General features: G+C 40.2%; 1 long non-coding RNA gene across 1 annotated transcript in view; it reads right to left on the reverse strand.

Annotated features, from left to right (window-relative positions):
- The window catches only part of LOC118685804 (uncharacterized), a 145,798-nt gene that overhangs the window by 13,028 nt on the left and 107,300 nt on the right, over positions 1-25,470 (reverse strand). Inside the window, exons 2-3 of the long non-coding RNA XR_004980042.2 lie at positions 20,958-21,042; positions 1,651-1,830 (exon numbers count right to left, since the gene is read on the reverse strand). This is a non-coding gene — a long non-coding RNA (uncharacterized LOC118685804). The remainder of the gene's footprint in view (positions 1-1,650; positions 1,831-20,957; positions 21,043-25,470) is intronic.

Genomic DNA, 25,470 nt, shown 5'->3' on the forward strand with positions numbered 1-25,470 from the left:
TGTGGATTTCACTCAGAGACTGAGAATAAATCTGTGGGATCCTAATGCCAGGAATTTAACACATTAAATGGATATATGCCTATTTTAAATGAACTCCATAGCTGGTGGCATGGCAAGATCCTCAAAGAAGCCCACTTTTTGCTGCACATCCTGCTTTTTTGGAAGCTTAATAGAAATGGTTTAAAGTCCTCCTCCTTTCTCAAACACCCAGCAGTTTTCCTTCCCTGGACACCCACGGGAAGCAACAAAATGGCAGCAATCCAGGGAAAAGGTAAACTCCTTCTGAAAGCACTGCAAGGAAACACTTAGGCTACAGACACATTACTCATGAAGGACCATTAGCTCAATCCAGGAGCTCAAACAAGACCTTGAAGACCAAATGAATTGGTGAAAAAAGCCAACCAACCAAAACTCACAGTAATCCCTGGTTTTCACTAGCAGGGATACAGACCAAGCAGAGGGCTGACAACTCAACATCTACTCTCTTGAGGAGTATTTTTCAGCCTTAGAAGGGAAAGTTGTTGCCAACGTATCCAAACCCAAAAATTTCTTAGGCTAGGAGAGGAATCCAACAAGAGACCAGCTGTGCTGAGTTAAGGCACTCCGCTTAAAACATCCCATCAATCACAGAGCAGGAGTGTGCTGACGTTATTTGCATGAAATCTAAGAGTGCTATTACTCACCTGCAATTAAAAAGAATAGTTTGATTTGGTTTCTTGCCGAGAGAATTATGTGAATATTTTCCCTTTTGCCAGGTTATGAATTTTGCCAGCTTCCATAATCTGAAGGTAGCATTCCAGGTTCTGACTAAATTGTGAATGACACAAGTCAGATCATTTTGGAGGGGAAATCATCCTTTTTCTGAAACTTAAATTATAAACCTTCGGTTTTTTTAATCCACATTCTCTGCAAGGGGCTGCCTTGCAATGTCATGAAAGCACAATTTTAAGGTACACTTTTTGGCACAGTTTGAGAAGAGTCCAAGATCTGCATGGAGAGTCGATTATTCTACCCTCTCTGGCTTTGGACCCTCAAGGCATGGATTAAGATGAGACACTAATGGGGCAGCATGCAAAAGCTTGTGTTACTGAAATAGATCTCCTTCGTGGATAAAAAGAAATAGGAACTTCCCAGCTTGCAATTCTAAATGAGAACAAAGCTACAGATAGGGAAAAGAGCCAGACAAGGATCTGGGCAAAGATTGGTGATGCAATGAAAGCATGGGAGCCATCTAGAGGGGATTTTGGCTGGGTTGCATCTTCCAGTGTTAGGAACCAGCAGCTCACAAGGCTCTGAGTGCAGAGGGAATAATTTCACGTGCATTAAATGCATGATTGCAATTTGAAAAACAAACAAAAAAAGACAGAAGACAAGCAAGGGCAAGAGAGTTAATCTAAAGAGAGAAACTCTTTGGGTAAATGCCCTTGGTTCTTTTTTTTTTTCCCCCAGGTTCAAATCTACCATTTTCTCGATATTCTTTTTAGCTGACATGGAGCTTCCTCATACCAAATTGCCTCAATGTTCATCAGAGTAAAGAATATATAAAACTTTGAGGTATAAAAAAAAGGGTTTTTTGCTCCCAGAGACATTTGCTTGAGGACTGATCTCCCAAAAAATAAAATCAATTTTAAAAAAAATTTGAATACTCACATTATAGAAAACAATTCCTGAGTGGAATATCCATGCAGCCATCTTAAAGCTATTTGCTGATTCAGGTAATGAGAACCATAAAGTTAGTTAACCAGGGCTGGGTATAAGCTTCAGCTCTGTCTTGATGTTGTATTAGACAGGTATCCAAGCATCCATATGTCCACCCCTTCCCTTTGGTTTCTGAAAGAAAATAAATCAAGTTTGTAAGACTGAAGGGTCCCTGTTTGCACTCTGGTGCTTCCGGAGGTGCCACACAGCATTTATCTAACACAAGCAAATAGACCCAGGAAACATAACTTATGAGCTGCAAAAAACAGCCATTTTAGTATCCAGTAGAGGAAAAGGAACTACTCACTCTTCCCCAAGGTATTCCCACTCCTAATTGCAAGAAACCATCTAAATGTTTCACCCATTGAAACATTTAGGGTTGATATTGCAAAGCAACAGCTAAACGTGGCCTTACAACACACAAGGATTTTGTCACGTAAATCTTTCCCTGGCAGTTCCCTTCCACGTGGCTTTTTCCTACTTCTCAAACTTCTTGAGGATGTTTGAGGGCTTAGATAACACAGAGCAACCTGTCTTCTTGTAGTGGAGAGACAGAATGATTTGAAACCAGCTTATCTCGGGGTCATATCCTGCCATTGATTTTTTTTAGCACTCCCTATTGATTCCAGCAGTGAGTTCCACATACAGATCAATACCAGGATATGGCCTTTATTTATTAGTACACTTCTGGTCCTTCCACTCAACCCTAATGCCTCAAAACACGTGGAATTAATTATAGCATTCCACATTATATTGGCCTTGTTGTCTTTAGAGGAGCTAAGCCTTCATTTGGTCAACAGAATAATTTGAAAGGATTGTTTGGTGACTTCTGCCATTGATCCAAAAATAGATCCTGTGACACTTTCTTTAGGGGCAGGGATGAAGGAGAGGAGCAGAGATATGTGGATAAGCACGTCCTTTGGCTTACCAGCACTTCCCACTTGCAGCAGCACTTAATTCCCAGCAGAAGTTTCTTGACAATGAAAAATTCTCTGCATTGAATCAGTGCTCTGATTGTCCTGACCCAGCCTGATCTTAAAGACATCATGTGCTAAAGAAATATATGTTGGGCACTTGGCTGAAAGTTACCCTACTTTCAGCCAAGCGAAAGTACTCATTTTTGAACTTCATCAACATCTTTTACTTATCAGGTCAGGCATACAGGATCTGGAATTTTCAAGGAGTTCATCTAATAGGCATTTTTTACTTCCCGGGGCTTGGAAGAGGAACAAGCTGAAACTGACCTGGAGAAATTAGTATGTATTCTCCAACTGCCAAGAGAAGGACTAATTAGTATAGATTCTCCAATAGCTGCCAAGAGCAGGACTAATTTCAACACAGTTTTTCAGTGATTTTGAGTCAGGGCCTTGGCCCCATGCTGCAACTGGCCCTACAGCTTTACCAGTCATCTGCAGGGCTCAGGTTTGATACAGATTTCAAACTGCACAGGAACTGAAAGGTAAAGTTTCTTTAAAGTGAGAGCGCCTTTTCATTTCTCCCTCTTACCACAGAATTGCTGCACAGATAAAGGCATGGGTTAAAACTAGCCATGGGACTAAACTGAATGCTCTGCCACCTGACAAATCAGATCTTCTACTCAGAGTTATCACATTTGATGGCCAAAATGCAATGTTATATTTAAAAGCAGAGTAAATAAAACCCTTCCTTCCTAGGTGCTATGCCTACATTACCTTTCTGCACTCAGCAAAATAGCAACAAGGTAACCTTGTGCATTCAGAAGACTTTTCCTTTAAAAACAGAAAACCAAATTATCTTGCCAGTGTTTCTAGAATTACACTAGAGGCAGAGCAGAAGATGAACAGCCTCGAATTTTTCATCTATAACCCACCAGTGCATCCTGGTATTGGGATGCAATAAACCAACAGCAATTTTTACAAGTACTGCCTGCACCTGGGTACATTTGATTTAACCCAAGTGGGCAAAGGAACAAATGAGCAAGGAAAAGAAAGTGCAGAGGGAAAACAGAGCTTCAGCATTTGTTCAACTGCCTTGGAGCCTTAGGAAAACATCAGTGCTCTGTTGACTTAGCTTCTCTTGTTCTCCTTTACATCACTGGAGGTCTGGCCTGTGCTTTAAGAAAATACTGCTCCTTTTCAATTGTTAAATAGTGACAAAGTCCAGGTGACCCTAACACAGAGTCTGAGTGGTTTATGTCAAGCCTGGAGACAGTGACTCATGGAGTCACAGATGATCAGTTGATAAATGCCACCGGTATCAGAAACTTGGCCATTAACATGACTGATGTGAGAACCAAGAGGTTAAGTAAAAGCTACCTCCATAATGAGTCTGTGATACAGAAAAGCAATGTTTTGTCACAGGCTTGGATTTTTGGTTTTGTTTCTCTTTTCCCCTTAAGGCAGATTTGAATTTGTAACTTTCGTTTGCTTTGTAAGTTCTTTTTTTAATGCAACATTTTAATTTTTCATGGGTGGGAAAAGGTGGCAAGAAATGTTAGAAAGAGGTTCAGATGAACCACCAGGAGGTCCACTCGGATTTTTTTTTTCCAAGTTTCTGCTGCAACAATGCAATGTGTTTGCCACAAACTGCTGGGTTTTGGAATTGTCTTTGCTTCAAAGTGACTCAGGAGCTGTTTTTAAAGTGTTTCTAGGAAAGAGTAAACTGTATTATTACATGCATCACAAGCAGTAAGTTGCCTTATCTACAGCCAAACATAAGACCAAGGACTTTGCTGAAGCAGAGCCCTCACAGAATCTTCCAAAGTTTTATTGCTTCAATCTATAAGCAGGCAGCACCTCTGAGCAGTCTGAGCTGCAATTCAAGAACTCAATATGTCATTCGAGCCATTGTGTTCCACTTTGCTAATCTTCAGTGATTTAATGCAAAAAACCCTACAATTTAGAAAACCTGTGGGAAGCTTTGGCTGCCAACATGCAAAATCTCATGAATTATCCAAGTAGAAGCTATTTCATAGTGGGGATAACTAGTTCTGAAGCATTTGTATGTAAAGTATGCATGTCATATTTTTAGTGCACCAAGCATTTACAGTCATATTTTTCTTCATCATCTTATTTCAATAAGAAAGAAGAAAAAGCAGTTTAGGCCATTAAAATTACAGATGGATTTATGAGAATGCAGTCCTCTCATCAGAGGATTTCAATGAATACAGGGAAAGGGGTAAGAAGCCCTCTTGGCCTGTGGAGGCTTTAGGCATAACAGCCTTTACAAGGTTGAGTATTTAATATATTTTACTCGAGTAAATATATTCCACTGTCTCTCAAGAGGAGAGGCTAAAGCACAATTGATCACATATTCATTTACAGTTATATGAACCATTAACAGAAATCCATTTTGCAGTAATAAATATTTTTTGTTATATTTCAGTTTGAAATCATTATTTACCTACAAATACAGGGAAGAAGAGTTTCCTTTTCTCTTTCCCTCTTCAAAATTATTTTCATTTAATTATTCATACAGTGGGAAACACAAAACTAACCAAAATCAGAATGAAACATCACACATGATACTTTCTCAACCTCTTCAATAAAAACTTCTTTGGTGCAATTCCTAGTCAGTTCAGAATTGTGGAGATTTTGCTTCTCTCTGGTGTGTGAATAAACATGGAAAGCTTTAAATATCTGCTTAGAGACCATCTTAAGTCTGCATAGAGATAATTTTATTTTGTGACACCGGTCTTAACACTTGAATGCAGATTTATTAATTCATCCTTTCCCATCAGGAGCCTGGAACCCAGGAGTTCCCTACATTTACAGTCCCTTCCTTATGCTCTCCACACTCCGTCTTGCTGGCCCCACAATACACATCAGGGCAAGGTATGGTTTCCCCTACATCATCCTCCCTTTCACCTCTCCCATGCCAGCTTTGCTCTGCTATCAAAACTGCTGAAAGCTCAAAGTTATTGACCTGTTGGAAGAGATGCTCCAAACTTGACTAAACCAGCCTTGAACAACCTGGTCTGGCTGGACCAAGTTTGAGCAGGGAGATTCTCATGGCATAATTAAAAAAATTATATATTGGGCTTGACCTTCTGAACCAGACAGAAGCAAACTTTTTATTTCAAAATGTAAAAATTAAAGATTGAAATAAATTTTACATTAAAAAAATAAGAATTGCTGGGAATGAAAACTACTCTTTGCCTCATATGAAAGTGCTGACAATTTTTCCTTTTTATAGTACTGATATTCATATCAGCCAAAGCTTCCAGACCTGAAAACAAAGTCTTGGATTTCCATCTTGCATTTCTCGAACTTTCTGGGCCTGGAAAATTGGGTAACGTGCTGAAGTCAGAAATGATTTGACATTATTCATTTGAAATGAAGAAGTGATATTTGGCTAGAAGTAAGGGGAGGCCCATTCTGTGGCTTAGGAATTCAACATCTGGTTGCAGAAAACAGCCAACAAGCAAATCTTGCAACATTTGTGAGCAAGATGCAAGATTGTAAGATGATTACCTCCCAGAATCTGTAGCATGCAATCCATCCATTTCAGATCATCTACCAGCACAGCTCTCCTGAAGAGCAGGCAGCACGTACTGCAGTGGTTAGTAAAAGTTCAACTGGCTCAGCACACTCACAGGAAATCAGAATTGTCTCCTTTGTGTCACATAAGAAAAGCAGAGCAGCAAAGGAGAGGCTCCTTATGAGGACCAGAGCAAAGGAAAGAATTTGAAAAAAATTTGGAAGGAGATGTTGGATGTGTTAGAGTGGCAGACTGGAGATTATTTTGAAGTGATGGGGTTGTTACAGCTGTATGAAATCCCCCTTCTTTACACGGATACAAACAAAATTAGAAGGAAGAAACCAACAAACACAAAAGTGCACAAAGTCATTTGTGCTGACTCTTTGGCTCCTAATAAATGACTCAAGCTGTCTGCAACACCAGAGCACTCACCAGTTTGAAAGCCCTGAAACTTTTCCAGAGACTGTTTTGTTTATTTCTGTTGTAGCCAAATCCACTTAACAGGGCACTGTGATAAACACCCCTTTCCCTTGAGTTGTCCTGATGGCCAAGAGACTGAGTGCCAGGTGCTCTCAAAATGTAGTAAATAATTGTCTGTCTCGTCCACTTAAGAAGCAGAGCTGACATTCTGTTGTGTTTTCCTGATGTACCTGCTGGCTGCTACTCTTACTTTGTTATTTTCTTTTGTCAGGCACTAAATACAATGAGTAGGTCAATAAAATTTTCAGCATTTTATATGATGTTCACTCAGGCAGAAATGACTCAAAGCCCCAGAACAGTGTCTTCAGAAGGACCACAAGGGCTTCAGGTTTTAAAGGTTGGATCTTAACAGGACCATCACTCTGGAGTTAAGGTTAGGTATGGATTTAAAGGCAGAATATGCCAGGGTAGACCAGTCAACCTGAATAATAACAGGCATGACATAAGCTGTGGTTTCTGACTTGGATACATGGCAGTGTTTATAATTTTTTTCCTCTCTTGGAGTGAGAGAGATATAGTGGAAAACACATTCAGTGTTGTGGGATTTGTGGATAATAAAAACAATCTGCTTATATGTGTTTACTGGGATTTGTCACAGAGCAAAAGGTGAAATAAACAGATCCAGAAAGAGTCTCAGAGACAGCTTAAAGCCCATGATGGGTGTCCATATGCAGCAGATGTGTGCTCTACTCTGTGAGTTCTTGGTGTTCCTGGGCTAAACTGAAATGTTCAGGTTTTTGCTGAGGCTTCCTAGGGAATGAGCTTCCTCTGCTGAGCCATTGTCATGTCTGTGGAGAGCAGCACTGACAGGCTCCTGCTCTGGGTTAGGCTCTGCACAACACCAGATTTGTCACCCTGGGCCAGATCCACAGTCCCTGGCCTTGACTGAGGTCTGGTGCTTGCCTGTGATGGCTGTCTATATGTTTTTCTTTTCTTTTCAACACAGCAGGTATGTGAGAGCTCCTGTAACAGAGGTTGTTTATAACACAGTGCACATCCCTTCTTAATCTGCACAAAGATTGCTGTGGGAAGGCAAAGCTTATTTCATCCAAATACTCCATCTGACAAAACAGTGGAATAAAATCAATAAGGAATTGATCTAAAGCTTCCATGAGGTTCAAACACTATCAGAAACCTGGGTTTGAAAGTGTTGATTTGTCAGCGTTCTTAGATTTTTTTTTCCTAATATATCTCATTAATTTAAAGAGGAGCTTCCAGCCCAAATGAGGACTCACATGTTGCAAACATTCAGTTTGACAGAAAATGTGTATTACAAAACCTCCTGTTTCTCAGTAAGCAGATAATGACCCAGTCAGAGAAAATAATGGCAGCAATTTTCAAAGGACTCTCAAAGACACTTAAGTTATGTCTAAGTGACCTCAGTGATTCAGAGGACTCTGTGACCTCAGAGAGACCTTGAAAAACACTTTTGCAAGCTGGAAGGAGACTTTCTATGCATCTCTCCAGAATAAGCATCTAAACCTAAATAAATGAGTGAACCTAGCACTGTGGGCATGCCAGGCTTTTTTTCAGAAGCCCCATGCCATGGAGGGGGAGCTTGATGGGTAGGGACACAGCTGGCAGGAGCAGTCCTTTACTATGAGCAATGGTGACAGCAGGGCTGGACAGAAGCAGACCAGGACATCAGACAGAGGGATGGTGGACTTTGAAGAGACAGCCCCCCATCCCAGTCCATCATGGACATCCATCTGAATGGAAACTTGACTCCAAGAGGTCTGGGATTTCCACATATCCAGCTCCCACACCCACCCACAGAGGTGTCTGTCTCCTGGGAGCAAGCCACCATAGCTCTCTGCTACCTGGGGCATCATTCAGATCCTCATCCTCATGGGAGGGCTCCTGACCTGGGCTCTCCCTACACCCACCGCGGCTCTTATCCCCCAGGGAAGTGGACACCACTAATTTTTATCATCTGGATAATGTTAATCCATAAGGCAGAGAACGGAGTAACTTTAATTTTCTTGTATGTTAAGTGGAGCTACTGTAATTGTGAGTTACTGATCAACCTCTGTAGTCAACTCTATATTTTCCCTTGCAGCCATTTAGCACAAAGTGAGCTCTTGCTCTTTCAAAAGGCATGAGATGGCTGACCACCAAAAACAATAGTCAGCATGGGAAAAGAATGGCTGTCCCCTTTTGGTTAGAGACAAACCTTACTTCAGGTTGAAAAAAAAAAGACAGTCACAGTTTAATAGTTTTAGTGCCATAATAAACTAAAGTTATATTGCAGTGCTGTCAGTAGTGCCTGGCAAAAGCAAGCAACCCATCCACCAGGATAGACCCCTGTCTCCATATAAATGCTTACTAAAAAGCTAAATCACCTTAGAGGAAGGATTTTACTGTCCTCCTGCTAAAGGAGCTTTATGAGCCATTTGTTCAGCTCAACCCTGTGTCTTGTCAAGAGCACTGGCTGTATACTGCACTTGTCAGCATTTGTTCTCACGTCCTATTCACTTGTATATTTTTATACATTGACAGCTATTATCATCAAATTTAATGACCTCTTTTAGACAAAGAAGTAACTGACTACTGAGATTTTCCTTTATTTGCAGTAACCCTAACAAACCAATTCCTCAGCAAGCTCTTAGACAATTAAAATCATGTTCATTTTCCGTAGAACAGACGTGATGCAGAAATCATCTACATGGCACCAGGACAGGTGCATAAGGATAAGACACTGGGGACTACTCACTTCTTTAAAAAATAATAAGTATTTTTATCTTAGACCCTTTCATGTCTCTGTCTTCAATGAAAATCTGTGTTCTGCAAAAGATTTCATACTGAATAAATTCCTCTATGATCCTGAATCACACCTGATGCTTAATCAGTTCCTTTGAAACATTTTCTTCCATTTCATGCACAAAGAAATCATCTGAGCCTTGGTGAGACTTGTTTCCAACTTTATAACAAACATTTCCAATATTCCTTGCCTTCCTGTTATTGTTTTCCTCTTGAGATTCACACAGGGCAATGCAGACCCTGGGAATATCAGTGTATTTGCATCAGGACAATGTCATTTATTGGGTATGTAAGTCTCAGGAGTCAACAACAGCCCACAAAATAAATGTACCGAGTGTAGATTGCAGTTCTTAAGATTATTGGTTCTGAAGGGGAAGATGCAGTTTCCATCACTAGCAGGGAATCCAGCACCTGAAGGAATGGAAACTCTTATACCAGAAGTAATTAAGCAAAATGTCCTCACAGGATTGACTTGGTATTTTGGAACCATTAAAAGCAGAACAATCAGTGCTCATTTATTAATGCATTCCCATGAATACATTACACAAGAGAGTAGCATTGAAGAGTCACAGATTGTGACAGAAGATCTCTGAGAAATCTCTTTACATACTTAGATATATGGGGCATTTCCTCAAATGTGGATTTTTAAGGAGAATTTCCCAAAGGAAACTCATACAGGTCTACTTGTTTTCAATAAAATCTTTCCTCTGTAGGGCAGGGAGCAGATAAAATGCTTGCAGAGACTGTTTTGCAAGAAAAGCATTTCTGCTGCCTGTGCCAGTTCCCAGCCAGTGGAACACATTTTGGAGCAGGTCTCTACTAGACACAGGGGTGGAACGAAGTTTGGCAAAACAAAGACGTGGTTCCAGAAACAAAGAGCGTCCTGTGAATGACTGATCCACTACAAAAGAAAAGGAAATTGAAGGGGAGGGAGCTTCTTCAGGCTCCATTGTAATGCTAATTCACGAGATTAACTCACCAAAAGAGGTAAGGAGTCTGCTCCGTGGTACAGCTACTGTACAGTGGGGAATTTAATATACATTTAAAGTACAGCAGCAGTACAGATTGGTGTGCAATGTTCTTGGCTATGTCACTCGTGGGGTCATGAAAAAAACCACATTGAAAAACCCTATTACGCCAGAAGTCAGTTTAAGACCACTGTAGATCGTTATCTTTTGGCTGATCATGTTATGCCACCTGAGATGGACACAAGTCTGGTCTGCAGCAGGTTATTTTTACCATTTATACAGGCAGTGATTCAGAACTCAATTATCTCACCTGTATTAGATGTCCACGGAAACAAAGCCAAGGGCTAAACCCCTCCAGGGTACCTGCAAGCAGCCGGTTCTCAGGAAAGCAGGACGACCTGCACCTAATCTGACAATCATCCTTCCTCCCAGTCCCTGGACTTTAAACAACACTGAGAGGAAGGAGCCAGGATGTGACAATGATTTGTTTCCACAGCCTGCTGCTGCCATGTGAAGCACGCAGGCAAAATAGGCCACAATCCCTTTTTGCAAAGGAAACATATTTATTGTTAGTTAATAAACCAACCTGACTTTGTTCCTTTCTATTTAACCCATACAGACTAGCTGAGTTCCCTAAATAGCTCCTACAAGTTTCAAGATAATAAAATGTCCTGCTTTGTCTTTTAAAATACCTGAATTCAACCAAAACTCTTACAAAGTAATACAGAAGCCTGAAGACTGGCCTGGGTAATAGGTGATCAACATGTGTTTCCTAAACCTCATGACTATTAAGCACAATGTACGAAAATCTTTTTAACTTTCTGTTTTGGTCTGGTTTTATGTGGTTTTTTTGAGAATTGTGTGGGGCTTTTTTTGCCTGGGACTCTGCAGATATTTTTATTAGAAAGCCTCTGGCCACACAATTGCCTGCAGGTCACCATGAAATGTCATCAGACACCTGCTCAGAGAGCGTGCAGTTATTCCATCAGTGCCTCTCCTCCTGTACACAGCTCCTTCATACCATGCCAGTGCATTACATAAGCTCCCCAGGTCTCCAAGTACTTGAGTCTGTTTGACCTAAATAAATAACCAATTCTGCCACCTCTAAGCAGCCCACAACATTTTTCCATGCACCTCTTCTCACAGTATAGTACTCCATTGAGTGAGGGTGGCAGAATCCAGCCTGAGGAGGCTCAGCTGTGCAGAAATTGTGTTTGGTGGTCGGACTGAGAATTTCAGCAGCTGTATTTGTCCACCTCACTAATATCTCAAAGCCCTAATTTAAACTCCATAAAACAAGCCTGGCTTCATGGAGCAGCAAAGTGCTCTTTACTGGCTTGTATAACAAAACAGACTAATGATTAATTATATCAAGTATAATCAAAATCCTACACACTATTAATTTAAGATAGGAAATACAGCAGTAAAATAAGATAATATCTGCTGCTGTAATTTCTTTCCCTGAGGACTTTGCTACTGTAGGCCCAAAGAAATAAATAACAGGCAAGGCAGTTACACCCTTTTTTATTTTGCTACCTAGCATTCACTGTGCAAATGCATAGTTTTTTCCTTATCCCTGCTAATACTGATTTTTTTCACCAGAAATGTTAACAAGATTTTCTCTTTTCTCTCTAGTAGGTACAGTCTGTTGCATGTTTGGTGGTATTGGTATGGTACAGAAAGCACAGAGTTGACAAAGTTCATAGATTAACCTACTCTGATCCCACAACTTCCATCAAAAAGCCTTCCGTTCCTCTGTGTGCTCATGTGCCCATAGGAACATTCTGGATTTGCTCCATGACTTTTTTCTAGTTTTATTTTTGCCACTGCTTCACCAAAAAGACTTGTTACTGCAACATTTTTTTTCAATATAAAGCACTTAGAATATCTTGTGAAATTATCTAAAGGCTTCCTCGTGCAAAGCATCATGAAAATTCTGGAGAAATCCTAATCCCATTAAGATCAATGGTATCTTTGCCATGCACTTCAACACTGCCAGGATTAAGACCCCTGTTTGTTTACAATGATGAGATGTTGTTTGGATGATTAAGTATTCCTGAGAGGTTTGGGTAAGCAGCCAATCAAAATTATTGGTCAGCCCAGCCTCAGTCATGGCTTTTCCCTAATTTGCATAAAACAACTCAAGATTTGAGTTTCTGTGGAAAAAATAAATCAGGTAAGTTTAGTGTAGTTTTTGGTTTCACTGAAAAAGTTACACTGAACTTTGGTATGTCACTGTTTGCTTAAAAAACATTCTTTCTGAATTCCTCCACACTTTTTTTTTATCCCTCTGAAGAGTTTTAGGTCATTCTTGCTGGAGACGAGTGGATTTCATCAAGCTGTAGAACTACTTTGATGGTCTGGAGTGTATTTTACTGGGTCATGGATTTGCTGCCTTTAACATTTGCTTAAGGAGCATGTCATCACATCTCAAACAAAACCAGTTCTGTCATTTGACTGCTTTTATCAGGCTTTGCTGTCCCGGTATGTGATGAACCACAAAACTTGTTACACACCCCTTTAAATTATTACTTTACTGGGACAAATGAATGAAGTTAAATTTGTATTTGGGGCTGTTCTGCTGGTGCTTTTGGCTAGTAAAACCATGAAGTTTTAGTCTGTGGTGGCTGGTGGGTAGAGCTTGCTTGTCAGTTTTCTTTTGCCTTATGTGTGTTTGAGTGCGTGGTTTGCTGTTTGTGTAGCAGGGGTTTTTAAAGTTTGCATGTTTGGCTTTTGCAGCGTGAGCTATTGGACCTCTATTCAGTCTGGCTTCTGCCATCACAAGTAGGTGTCAGACCCACAGCATCATGGGTGGGGTAAAGGTGGCAAATAAATAAGTGGCAAACAGAAGCTGAGAGTCTTAAGTTTCCTATGGTATCCACTCCACTGAGATTCTTTAGATTAGGTCCAAAACTTACAAGTCTCTAAAAACTCAGATATCATCTATCCAGACCCCTATGCCACTCTATTCCAAAGCTGCTTGTAATTTTCAATATATCTCCTAGTCTGTTTGCCGAGAATATTCTGAGAGACCAGCAGGACAAATAATCAGGGTTAATTCTGACTATAACTACATCAACTTTTATTTATACCAAAGTTACAGGGAGGGTATCTCCCCTTTTAGTGCAGATGAATTATTTAAAAGGGAGGAGGGGAGAGATAGGATCATAACCAAAGTACGTGCCTTATCAAAATTGTCAGGGCTTTTACATTCCATTTCCTTGTGATAAGACTCTTGTGCTGAGCTGGTATTCGGAAGTGAGCCCAAAGGGCTGACTGATAAGTTTACATAAGGAAGGAAATAATCAATTTAGGGCTGTTACTGAATGAGCTCTTATCATGTTCATTTCCTCACTATTGCTTCTCAAGCTAAATATTACATGTTTAGGAGCAACTTCAAAAGATTTAACATTCTAGCCTCTGCATTTTATTAAGAAAAACTCTTTCAATAGCACGAAGCATTTGCTTGCTGCACAATAAGTTTGTCATTCACGCACTGACAAACTTGCATTATAAGACACTAATATTTATGTTGAAGTAAGAAATACATTCTTGAAGGAACATGATACTTTTTTCCAGCTTGCTATCTACTATTTGAAGCACAGAAAAAGGACCCTAAAAGGTACTAATAGGTAGCACACTCAATTCCCTTCTGTAGATTTGCTTCTCCTGTAATGTGCTTTGTTTAACTGCATTAGACCAGTTTTTCTCTGAAAAAGATGGCTTTTTTAAGACCCTGATGACAGCAGTGTGATTTGTGGGTGCACATGACTTGTCATGCTAAAATTTAAAAATGTGGCTCTTATTTTGAGTCTGCATTAAACCATAAAAACGTACATTGTGTCTGGTAAGTGACTGACTGGAGCCACTTTGTCCACAGTAGCCTTGCAGCGCTTTTGAGAGCATCATGCAGGGCAGAATCCTTTCCACAAGATCAAAATGGAATTACTGGGAAGGAGTGGGGAGGGAGAGTCCCAAATTAAATAGAATGACGGTAGCATTTAAGTTGGTTGTATCATGTATTGGTACTCCAATGCAAAACAACTACAGGTTTAAAACACTGCAACTTTCATATGATGTCAATATTTATTTCTCTTTACTTGACCTGGTTCCTACCATGTTCACTCCTCAGTCAGCACTGAGGAGGATCTACTCAGGTCTTAGCTGAGGTGTTTGGTTTTCCACAAACACAGATTATATTTGTATCCCAACATATTTTTGACTGGACTGTGTCCAATCATTAAGGAAGATCACAGAGATACTCTAACACTGCCATGGCTATAAAACATTTTCCATTGGCATGCAACTGCTACAGAAAATGTACCCATGGGCAATTCCCTCTGCCAACAAATTTAACAACAATACCATGATCAAGCTTCAACTGAGAGAAAATCTGGGAAGAAATGTACTTTCTCCCCTGATCCAGCAAAGCCTGAAGTTTCAAACCATCAGGACACTTCACAAGGTTCATCCACTCCACTGTGAGCAGCCTCCTTCCAAAGCTGCCATTACAATTGCTTTGCTCATGTTTCAGCACTGTTGTTTCCAGGTATTTCATTCTAGCACATCTTTAGTTTCCAAAACTAGATTTATTAATGGAGCAGACCACTTCCCTTCCGGAAAGGTTATATACCTTTCATCACCTGTAATGAATAAATAGCTTAATGAATTCATCAGGAGCCTGATGGAAAGACCTTGAAATTAAGTGGAATCTGTTCAACAGTTTGCTGCCTGAAGAAAATACAGAATACTCAGCTCGGACACAAAGGATGATGCATTTGCATTTAACAGCCAATTTTAAGCAAGAAATGTAATGCTTCTCTCCCTGGGCCCCATGATGTGTGCAGCCTCAGCTAGGCTTTGATCCAAAACCCTTGACCTAACTCTTTGAGGTACAAACACTGTAGCACAGGAATTGTTTAATATAGATGCTCTCTAAATTGTTTCCCAGAGAACATTCAAATAAAACAGGCATTGTACTTCAGCAGGCAGCCCTGTCCTTCTGTAGGAAAGCTGACATTCATTTACAGGGAGGGCAGCAAAGTTGTCCAAGGATCATCAAGTGCTAAAGAGAAGGGCAGGGCCTTCCTGCTGTCCAGCACATCCAGGAAGATGAGGAGATCACTGAAACCATGCAGCAATGAGTAACCAATTGTTTTGAGTGAGACTTTCTGTGGTACCATGTCTGCACACTTTATAAATCATTGACAGGTTTGTTATGCAAGTGGTCACTGGTACCTTGTAAACAGAGCTTCTCCATGCTCTGTTGATCTTTCCACTGCAATTTGTTGCAGGCCTAATAGCTGTTTAAATAATTTCTGACATGGAAAAGCCCAGGCCGGATCCAAAAGTGTAAATCAGAACCCTTAGGCTCAGCTGCTCAATCCAGGCAGGTACCACTGATCTCAGAGCATCTGCATTGCAGTGCTTGGCATGGTCAGTGCAGCACACCCGGAGCCTCAGCAAGTTCTGACTGCCACTTCCAATCCCTCCATTTAGGGGATCAAAACTGGAAATTCTGGGACATTCAAAAAGGGAGGTGAAACTTCTGCTAGACAGGCTATTTAATCTCTTGGGTTCAGTCTGTCTACACAGTTCTGTTCAGTTCTGTCTGTAAGGGACAGAAATACTGCCTTCAGGAGGTCAGTTTTGCATTATTTAATTAATATTATTGTTGCTGCTGCCTTTGGTCATAATTACCAGACCAGATAATTGCCACAACCAGTAACATGAGTTTATGTCACCTGGTTATTTGTAAAGTAGATTGGTTACTTTTCCTTGCTTTCTATGGTGATGAGAAAACCTAAATATACCTGGGCTGATAACACCAAATGTGGTGTACACTGGCAGGCCCTGGAAACAAAGTTTAGTCAGATGGCAATAGATTTCAGTAAAATACTCTGGATTTACACCAAAAGGAATGAGAGCAGACTGAATTTTTATTAAATTCACCTGTGTTTGTCATCACAGGCTTACTAGGCTACTACCAAAATTTCATCTAAAAGGCATCAGTGCTAGTGGCAAAAATGGCATTCTGGCCAGAACAAATATTTTACTTTCAGTAAATAAATTTTCACCTTCCTGCCTAAGAATAATGTTGTTGAATTCCAGCTGAAAAGCTCAGAAGCCCTTTGCTTCCAATATAAGCTACTAATGAATGTAAGGGACACTCACTGCAGTTCAAGATCCAGCAGGATCTTCCAATGAGAGGCTAGGAACTCCACAGAAGCATGATCTCATGGAAGAAATATGATTGAATGCAACCCTCCGTAGAAAAGTTCCTTATATTTCCCTTTTTCAACGGACATTTTTACTGGTATATATTAGCTAATTCTGGGAAATGTCAAGTCTGCCTACAAAAGGATTAAGAAAAGGGGTTTAGAAAAATAGGACACATAAATCAAGGTTCCCCATAAAACTACAGATGATAGGGTTTTTTTAATTATTAGTCACTTTTTGGAAAAACCAGGGCACTCCATTTTCATCAGGTGGCTGCTCTGTACCCTTTAGCATAACTTAATAAGTAGAAACACAAGAAGAGAAAAGGCAGTAAAATGCAGATATGGATGGGAAGGTTTTAACTTTGCCATGAAGCTGATATCCCTACAGAAAATCCATACTGAAACCTCAGCCTGAACACCTCCCTGCCCTGCCAGACCTATTTTCCTGCATTTTCATTTTTCAGTGTGCAGGAAGGCACTGCAGCCTGGACGACTAAATGAGGCATCTGTGACCTCAGTGCCAGCAGCACAATTCCAGAGGTCACTCCAGCCACACTCCTCAGCTCCTAATTCAGGTTCCTTCCATCCCAGAGCATCATTCCAGCTGCAGGAGGCTGTTGTGTGCATCACTCTTGGTGTGGCAGGAAATTGGTCCTGGCATGGTGTACATTTTCCCTCGCTGCTATCGTCATTTTCATTCACAGAAAAAAATTAATAACCAGCAAAGGGAGAAACTGCCATAAGCATTAGGATGTTTTGTCTAGGATCCTGGCTCCAAGCCTGGAATTTTTGTCATTAGGTGATATGATAACATTAGCAAATAATCATGATAATACCAATATGATAAACAATATCAGAAGATAAAAGTAACACAGTGTAAGCACTCTTTGACTATTTTGTCTTTTTCTCACTTGCATTATGGCACACCACTGATTATCTGCTTTCCTGTATGAGTCACATCAAGTTATATCATTTATCCTTCCAGAGGGTTCAGAGGATATCATAAACCATGGAGAGCAAAGCTTGTTCTGCACCCTAATGTAATCCAAAGTGCCTGGTGCTATAATTGTCTGCCTGCTGACTGCTCTGCTCATGGGGCATTTAGAGCAAAGGAAAACAATGCCTGACTGCAATTTTTTTCCTCCTTCATACTCCCCTCTAGACCCGGTGCTTTCTCTCACTTTCCTTTGCCTATCTTTCCATTGCTCCCTTGTCCTTCCTTTTCCCAGCTGCCTTCCTTCCTCCTCAGTCTCCAGGGTGAAATGAATCCTTTCTTTTTCCTAAGCCTGAGGCTGAACTCACATCCACAGAACCCTCTAAAAATTATTTGGGCTCCTTTAGGGAGGTGGGGTATCCTACAGGATACCAACAGCCGTAAAATTATCAAGTGCACCTGAGAATGCTCTGTCTGGCATAGAGTTCAAGTGGCTGTGGAGCCATGCAGCAGATCTCACCAAACACCCAACCAAACCAAACAGAAACCACAGAAAATGTGCAAGAATGCATTGAAATATCAGCTTTATCCTGCTCCATCCCTTCCATCTGCTCCCCAGATTTGTGTCACAAAAATCTTTGGTAAATGTCATATAACCTTCATTTGAACATGTTAATTCATCAAGCTTTCATTCCATCTACTTCCTGAATACAGTCAATAAATTATATATGCACATGTCCAATGTTTTGGAAAGGTCTATAATCCAAAAGCTTCTAATTTACTCCTTTTTTTGGTAAAAGTTTTGTTTTGCTAAGGCAGAAGATAGAAGAGATTTCAGTGTATCATCCTGGTGTAACAGGATGAATTTGTTCTAAGGAAGCCAGGTTAGAAAAAGATTTTTTTTTCACAACTACACATAGAGTATCTGTACATTACACTTCAGGCTTACACCACATGGGGTTTTTTATTTATATTTGCATAAAGTTTGTGTATGCAAACTGCAACTGCATGCCTTATGCACACAGTTCTTTACACACTGCTCTGAAAAAAATTACATTTTGCAAGTGTTGCAAAATGATCAAATATTACTCCATTGCACATCAAAGTGGGTGAAAACCTTTTTCCAAAGCGTGGACTAAATTTGCATTGTTCAGTCCTTGTATAAAATATGCCAAAATGGCATTAAAATAGTCTAATAACAGCTTCATTCAACAAGACTCTACTATGATCATTTGATTCCAAAAAACAGGTGTTAAAATATTTTTAAAATTAAGTCAGCATTAATTCATTGTTGTGTTGTCTGCTCCATGAAATCCAATTTGAAATTCAGTGTCTGTCCATGCTGTATTTTTGAAACACTTTCCCACAATTTCTGAATGATGAAAAATGCAGCCACATTAAAAAAGTGCTCCTCTCTGGCACTTCATACTGCAGGTTATGACATGATCTTTACTTCCACTATTCACTCTTTATTCTGTAAATAATAGATAATTATACATTATATAAAATGATAATTATTGTTACTTTCATCATTTTCGAAGAGCTATCTGCAAAGCAGAACTACCTGTAAAATGCATTTGTCACTACAGAACTTTTTTTAATGCCATTTTTACAATTAGGAATAAAGGAAAAAAAGAGTAATTTTTCTGTTTAAAAACGTGCAAAACTACAGAGTTTGTTCAGGGACTGTGACACACAGAGTCTTGAGCCTGTGGGATGACCCAAGGAATTCACACCTAACTTAACTGTGGTGACTGGAAACAACAGGAGTGAAGTGAAGCTCATCTCATGTCCAAAGGAGTTTGTTGCTTTCAGCTCCCAACTTGTGCCCCACAAAATGCTGTAAGAAACCAATTTTCAAGTTTGCACTTGAAACCATGCTAAAGGTGAAGGGCTCCAAACTCTGCAAAGCACTTAGAGCCAAGCATCCCTTGCAAGTTTTAATGAGAGATGGAAAAGTTAGAAAGCAGGGCCATAATTTTTCAAGCATTTGGAGGCCTGAGTAATGTTAACATGAGTGCAGAACAGAAATGTTTTTTCTTTTAATCAGATTCTGAAGGAATGCCAGCACCATCCCAGCATAATGGCTGGGATGAGGGTAGAGTTCAGAAAACAGAAAACACCAAAATGCTGATCTGTGGTACCACCCAGTGCCTGCTCTAAGTCACAGAGCACACATTACAGACCCTGGACAGTCTCACTGTAATAATAGTGGTCTTGCTTTTCTTTCCAAAAGTGAAAGGTGTAATTCTACTACTTTTCTGTGAATGATTTTGAAGCAATGACCATGGGTTCCATTCCTATCTGGAGGAGCAATCTGACTTGCCTGCATTTTCACATATTTATGGTTTACATTCAGCTCTCAAAAGCAGTTCCAAACTACCAAACCCACAACAGCTGTTTTCAGAAACAAGCATTTCTTATCATTCAGTATCAAGCATCAGAGCCCATTATATGGAAGGAATGCCACAAATGAACCGGGTTTCTAGAGTCCTAGGAGATTTGTTTCAGTTTCTAATCAAACTGGTTCCCAGACTTAATTCAATCAGCCTTTATTTTTCCTACACTTGGCAGGAGAAGGACTTTTTTTTCCAGAAGCAATTACTGTAAATATAAATGGCTAAGCACTCAAGCAGTATATTAACAATTCTAAATCCTTTTCTTCTGCTCTTGATCATAAAAACCCTTCCATGCAAGAAACAGTAATGCCCCTTTTTATAGCATAAAAAGTATAAAGAAAGACCATCTGGACTGGCATGCCTGCCTTTCTCATACTTACACAGATTCAAAGTGACCCCTTCCAATTTTTCAGAATCCCTGATCCCTTTTGAAAGAACTGGAGACTTCTTCCAGCTTATCTTATTCCCAGGATCTTTTAAAGTGCATTAGATGTATTAGAGATGATGGAAGAAGAGGAAGGAGGGGGAATGATATGAACTGACACAGTTGCTATGACCCGTGTGCTTTTCAAGCTCATTTTGAAACAAATTTGTCCAGTTAGAGGATAGTGACTTCCCATATTAAGATCAACAAGGGGGAAAAGTATGGAAGTGAGACTGACTTCCACTGCTAAAGCAGCTTTAAATGTCAATCATGTGGTGACACAATGTGCTTAAGTGTTGAAAAGACAGGACCCTGCCATAATCAAAGTGACACTGCAGGCAAAACCTACTTTGAGCAGGGAAAAGCTTTAGGTATGTACAATGGGCTTCCCAGATAAAACAGCACAGGCAATTGCAGTTGTACAAATGTATATATACACCCATAAAGAAGGGGATAGGAAAATAAAGAAATATAGGATTAATTTCCAAGAGTGGAGCAGTGAAGCTGGTTTATAATTCTTGAGCTGAAAATAAGCACTGAATGAATAACTATCATTAGACCCTGTACCACCACATGACTTAATCCCATTTACAACCAAGAAACACCATTGATTACCTAAAAGGTAGCAGAAAGTCCTTTTCTTGTACTTCAGGTCTGTGAAGTCCTCTTCTTGTACTTCAGCTGGGAGTGTCAGAAGTCCCTGGCAGAGAAAAGAAAGAAGGTTATTAAAAGGTGGATGCTTTCAGGTAGCAGCACCTCTGAAAAGGGTGCACCACATAACAAGCTACTACCCAGACACAGTGTGAGGCTGGGAGGAAAGTTCTTTTTACAGCAAATTCCCCAATTATCTTAGTTTAATGGTGCATGTTTTAAACTAAGGCAAGGTCCCTCCTTTATAATCTACATTAAAAGAATATTGACATCATAAAGCATAATCACACAGGCAGAAAACTATAAAGACTGAATCAGAAAGGACAGGCATCATCCCTTGCCAGATGGTGCTGAAGAGGAATCAGAAGCAGACCTCTGCATTTATTCCCTTTCCTAAATTCATAGCACTGTCCTCACATCCTTCAGCACTTGTTTAACCAAGAACAGTCCTATGGAATTTTCATACCAAATGAAAATACTGAATATAAGTGTTTTAAACAGACTAAAAGAACAGATCAGGACCATGCCACCTGCAGCAGAAAAATTACACAGATTATGTTTATGATTTTCATTTCAACCACTTGGTTTCATTACATTTTACAAAAAAGAGCCTTTTAAGAATTTTTTGCTCATCTTTTAACCTGGCTACATTGTTTTTCTTTTATTATATTAAATGAAATAGAGGTAAATATCACAGGCTTTTTTAATTAAGTCTTTTATGCTGTAGGACAAAGCATTAGGAAGTTATCTAGTTCCTAAAGAAAAGCTCTTTAATGGTGACATTGTTGAACTTACTCATGTTTCCTTCTTATTTATTCAAGTCAACCTCTGTAACATTTCCTTATCCCGGATTTTCATTCTATTTTACCAACATAAAGGCAACCCTTCACAATCTAAGATGAACATTTTGTATTTGCATGGGGTGTTTTTTTAAGGTTTAATTAGACACTTTAACAATGTCAAGTTGTTAGGCAACAATTTACAGTCGGGATGGGTTACAAAGGAAGCTCCCAGATAACAAAGGTCCCAGAGCTTTTGAATGGCTTCTCCACTTTTTTGTCCGTGCACGCTGCTGTGTGCTTAAAGAGTGACATCACTCATCTGCATTATTGTGCTGTACATTCATCAAAGTACTGATTAGAATCTAAAAGTTCTCAAATAGCAGTAGGATTTAGTAATTTGTAATCAGATACATAAGAGTGAACAAAAGGAAGTATCAGTGCTTTCAAAGGGAGTTTGTGACCTTCTGGTACAGGTTCTGGAATGACTTTCTCTGCTGATTTTAAATTGTACCTGAATGGCAATATTACCAAAGCAGCTGGACGTATATTCCAGCCGAGGGAAAGTCAACAATCTACTCTGTAATTACATTTTGATATTTTATTTCTTTAGGAGTATTAGTACATGAGAAGGCAGAAAGACATGAGAGCTTAGCATGGTAAGAGCCTCAGATTTTTAATTTGCAGCAGCTAACACTTGTAGTGGTGATGTTCTGGTTCCCAGGGGCATACTGCTACATTGCTGCTGCTTTTTGATCAGTTTGAGGCTGTGGAAGCTTTGCCTTGATCACAGATCCATAATGTGCATGTGTTGGGTACTATGTGAAAAATGTAATGGTAGCTGACATATATTTGTGGTGGGTATGAACCATCTCTCTCTCTCTCTCCAAGGCCATGGGGAAGATTTCAATCTACATCATGGTATGAAACAGGCCTAGCATTTTATTTTTATTTCCATCACAAAGAAACCCATTTCAATAGCAAACTTGTCTCCCTTTAGAGAGGCTCTTCTATCTGCATAAAATGCCAATAAATCACTCCCTACTTGACTATTCCAGTGCACAGCACATCCCAAAGAAAGTTCAGGGTTTCAAGTCAAGACATCTTTGTCGATGACCTCAAGGCTCTCACAGATCCCAGGTGGAACCCAGCTCATGAGTTCCCTTCTCACTTTCAGCCTCCCAGGCAATATCTGCTGCTTCCAGGGTTTCATTAGGTTATTGCCTTGCTTACAAAATGCAGATATGTTTAGATGAGAGGCAGGGGCCTCACACTCCCACCCAGCAAGGCCCGTGTGTCTCTTTTGATGGTACAGACAGCATATTTCAGTGCAGATACTTGGCCACCACCTCCCACAGCCAGACAAGGATCCACAACCATCTCCTGACTTTCCATCCCAGGCAGGGGCCTGCAGGGACCCCACTCAGCAGCTCAGAGCTGCTCCAGACTGTTCCAAATTGTCTTCAACATCCTCCCAAGGGCTGCTGCAGCAGCTGGGGCTTGCCAGAGTTCACAGACTGTTTAAGCCTCCCTCCTGGCCAGCCTCAGCCACATCCCAAGGGTGTTCCCCTATGGAAGGCACAGCAAGAGGGTGCTGCAGAGGCCAGGCTCCTGAAGCTCAAGGGTACTGAGGAATTCCCTCATGCAAGGCAATGGATGCAAGCCAGGGATCTGGCTCAGCACTGCTTCTTTCAGATAGGGATTCTTCCAACACACACACACTGCTCTCATTAGAGGAAAGTTGCCATGTGTAAGATAACCCTAAACTATCAGCGAGAAGGAACAGTGGGAAGCATTTCCTTCAAATGACTAGATACTGTGAACTTTACTTAGGTTTTAAAAATTCCATTTCAAGCAGCTTCCCTCAAAATGCACAGATGTCCATTTGTGCAGCTCAGGGGGTGAAAAGTTCCTGCATATTCCGGGAATAGAGCTACATGTCTGCACATCCACGGATTTTGGAAACACTACTGGCTGCTTCTGTTTCCAAAGGTTGAGTTCACACTGAACTGTAACAGATCATTTCAGTAGGTCAGAGAGAACACGAACTCAGGGTCTGGAAGGAAGGTCCCTAACATGGGCTCTCAGAATCTGCTGTTGTTTTCAGCTGCAGCCTTGTTTTTCAGAGCTCTGCCAGCACCAGCAGCTTCTGCTCACAGAAGCAATTTGATTTTTGGCCATTTTTACAAAGCACACAGTTCCCATTCTGCAGCCCACGTTCTGCCTTTGTTTGTCATTAGAACTTCACTAACAACAGACAGGGGTGTAAATGAATGGAGATGCTGCTCCCCTCTTATTTCCTGAACTCCAGCCAAAATCATCACGTTTCACACATCCTGAATAAAATCATAAATCCTTCCCCATGGGGAGCAGGGTGTTCCCCTTGGAAGTTGGCCTGTGGTTCCAAACCACTTCAGGAACATAGGCCAGGTTTCTCAAAACTGAAACAGAGGCATGTCCAACTTTTTTGCAATACATAAATTTTACTTCCTTTTCTCTGAAAACAATGCTTTGCATGCTTTTAAAATAATATTCCCTTCTGAATCTATACATTTAAAATGTGCATAGCTGAGTTGCCAGATGCTATAATTGTCCCAGCTCAACTGGAAAAGAGGAATCTATTCTGCCTTATGCAGGGGAAGGATGTGCAGAATTTCAAACTCATTTTCATATGCAGCCTTACTTATGCTAAGATGTTGTTGGAGATTACTTAGGTCTGACCTTATGATACATTAAAACACTTCTGTTTTTTTCTCACAATTATAATTATTAATCTTCCTCTGGATGGTATAGCCTACAGTATATTCATCTATTAGTGAAATTAAATTTCAACAGGGAGAGCACTTGGGTATAACATCCTCAGGCTTTTGGGTATTCTGAGGGAAATCATGTGTATAAATAAGTGCTTTTTTCTGTATATGCATGAACTTTTCCCAGAAAATAAAGAGGCAGCTACTTCACTGAAATTCTGGTAATTATCCTCATATATAATGTGAAAGTAATGCTCTATCATGGCCCATAAAATAAGTGAAGTCCAGTAAATAAGCAGTTCTTGCCACAAGTCACTATGTTTTTCTAAATCCTTTACTTGCTGGGTTTTGACTGATTCAGTACAGCAGGTTCATTAAGTCATTAAATCCCTTCTGTGCATTAAAGATCTGCTGTTCCTGGCACACACTGGCACTATGTGCACACTGGGAAATTCCCATTCCCACAGGAATATCTGTTTCCTTTTCAGCTTGCACTGCAAACTCAGCACATCATTCTGCATTCATGTCCATCACTGATTTGCGCCAGCCATCTCATTCAGAACAGAATTGTTTTAAACTAGAGAAAACTTCTTCATCATATTTTACCTTCTTTTTCTTTTTTTTCCTCCATAAACTGGATGTGAAGGGAAATGCTAAAGCACTGCAGAATAGATCTTACTATAATTCAAAAATATAAACCCAGTAGTAGCTATCCCTTCATGATAGGGCCTGGACTTGTCACTATTGCACAAGAAGAGATTTAGCATATTTAGGATCAGGAAATTGAAAAAGCCGCTTAAAATCACTGCACACCAAACCCAAAAGCTCCACCAGATGCAGGAGGGTCAGACTCAAATTATTTGACCTATTCCATGATTCTTGTGTGCCCTGAATGACAATGCTCTCAGCTGAGGGTTTTCCCCGCTTGTGCCACAGGACTCAATTAAA

The sequence above is a fragment of the Molothrus ater genome, chromosome 4 (assembly GCF_012460135.2).
Source record: "Molothrus ater isolate BHLD 08-10-18 breed brown headed cowbird chromosome 4, BPBGC_Mater_1.1, whole genome shotgun sequence".
NCBI lineage: Eukaryota > Metazoa > Chordata > Aves > Passeriformes > Icteridae > Molothrus > Molothrus ater.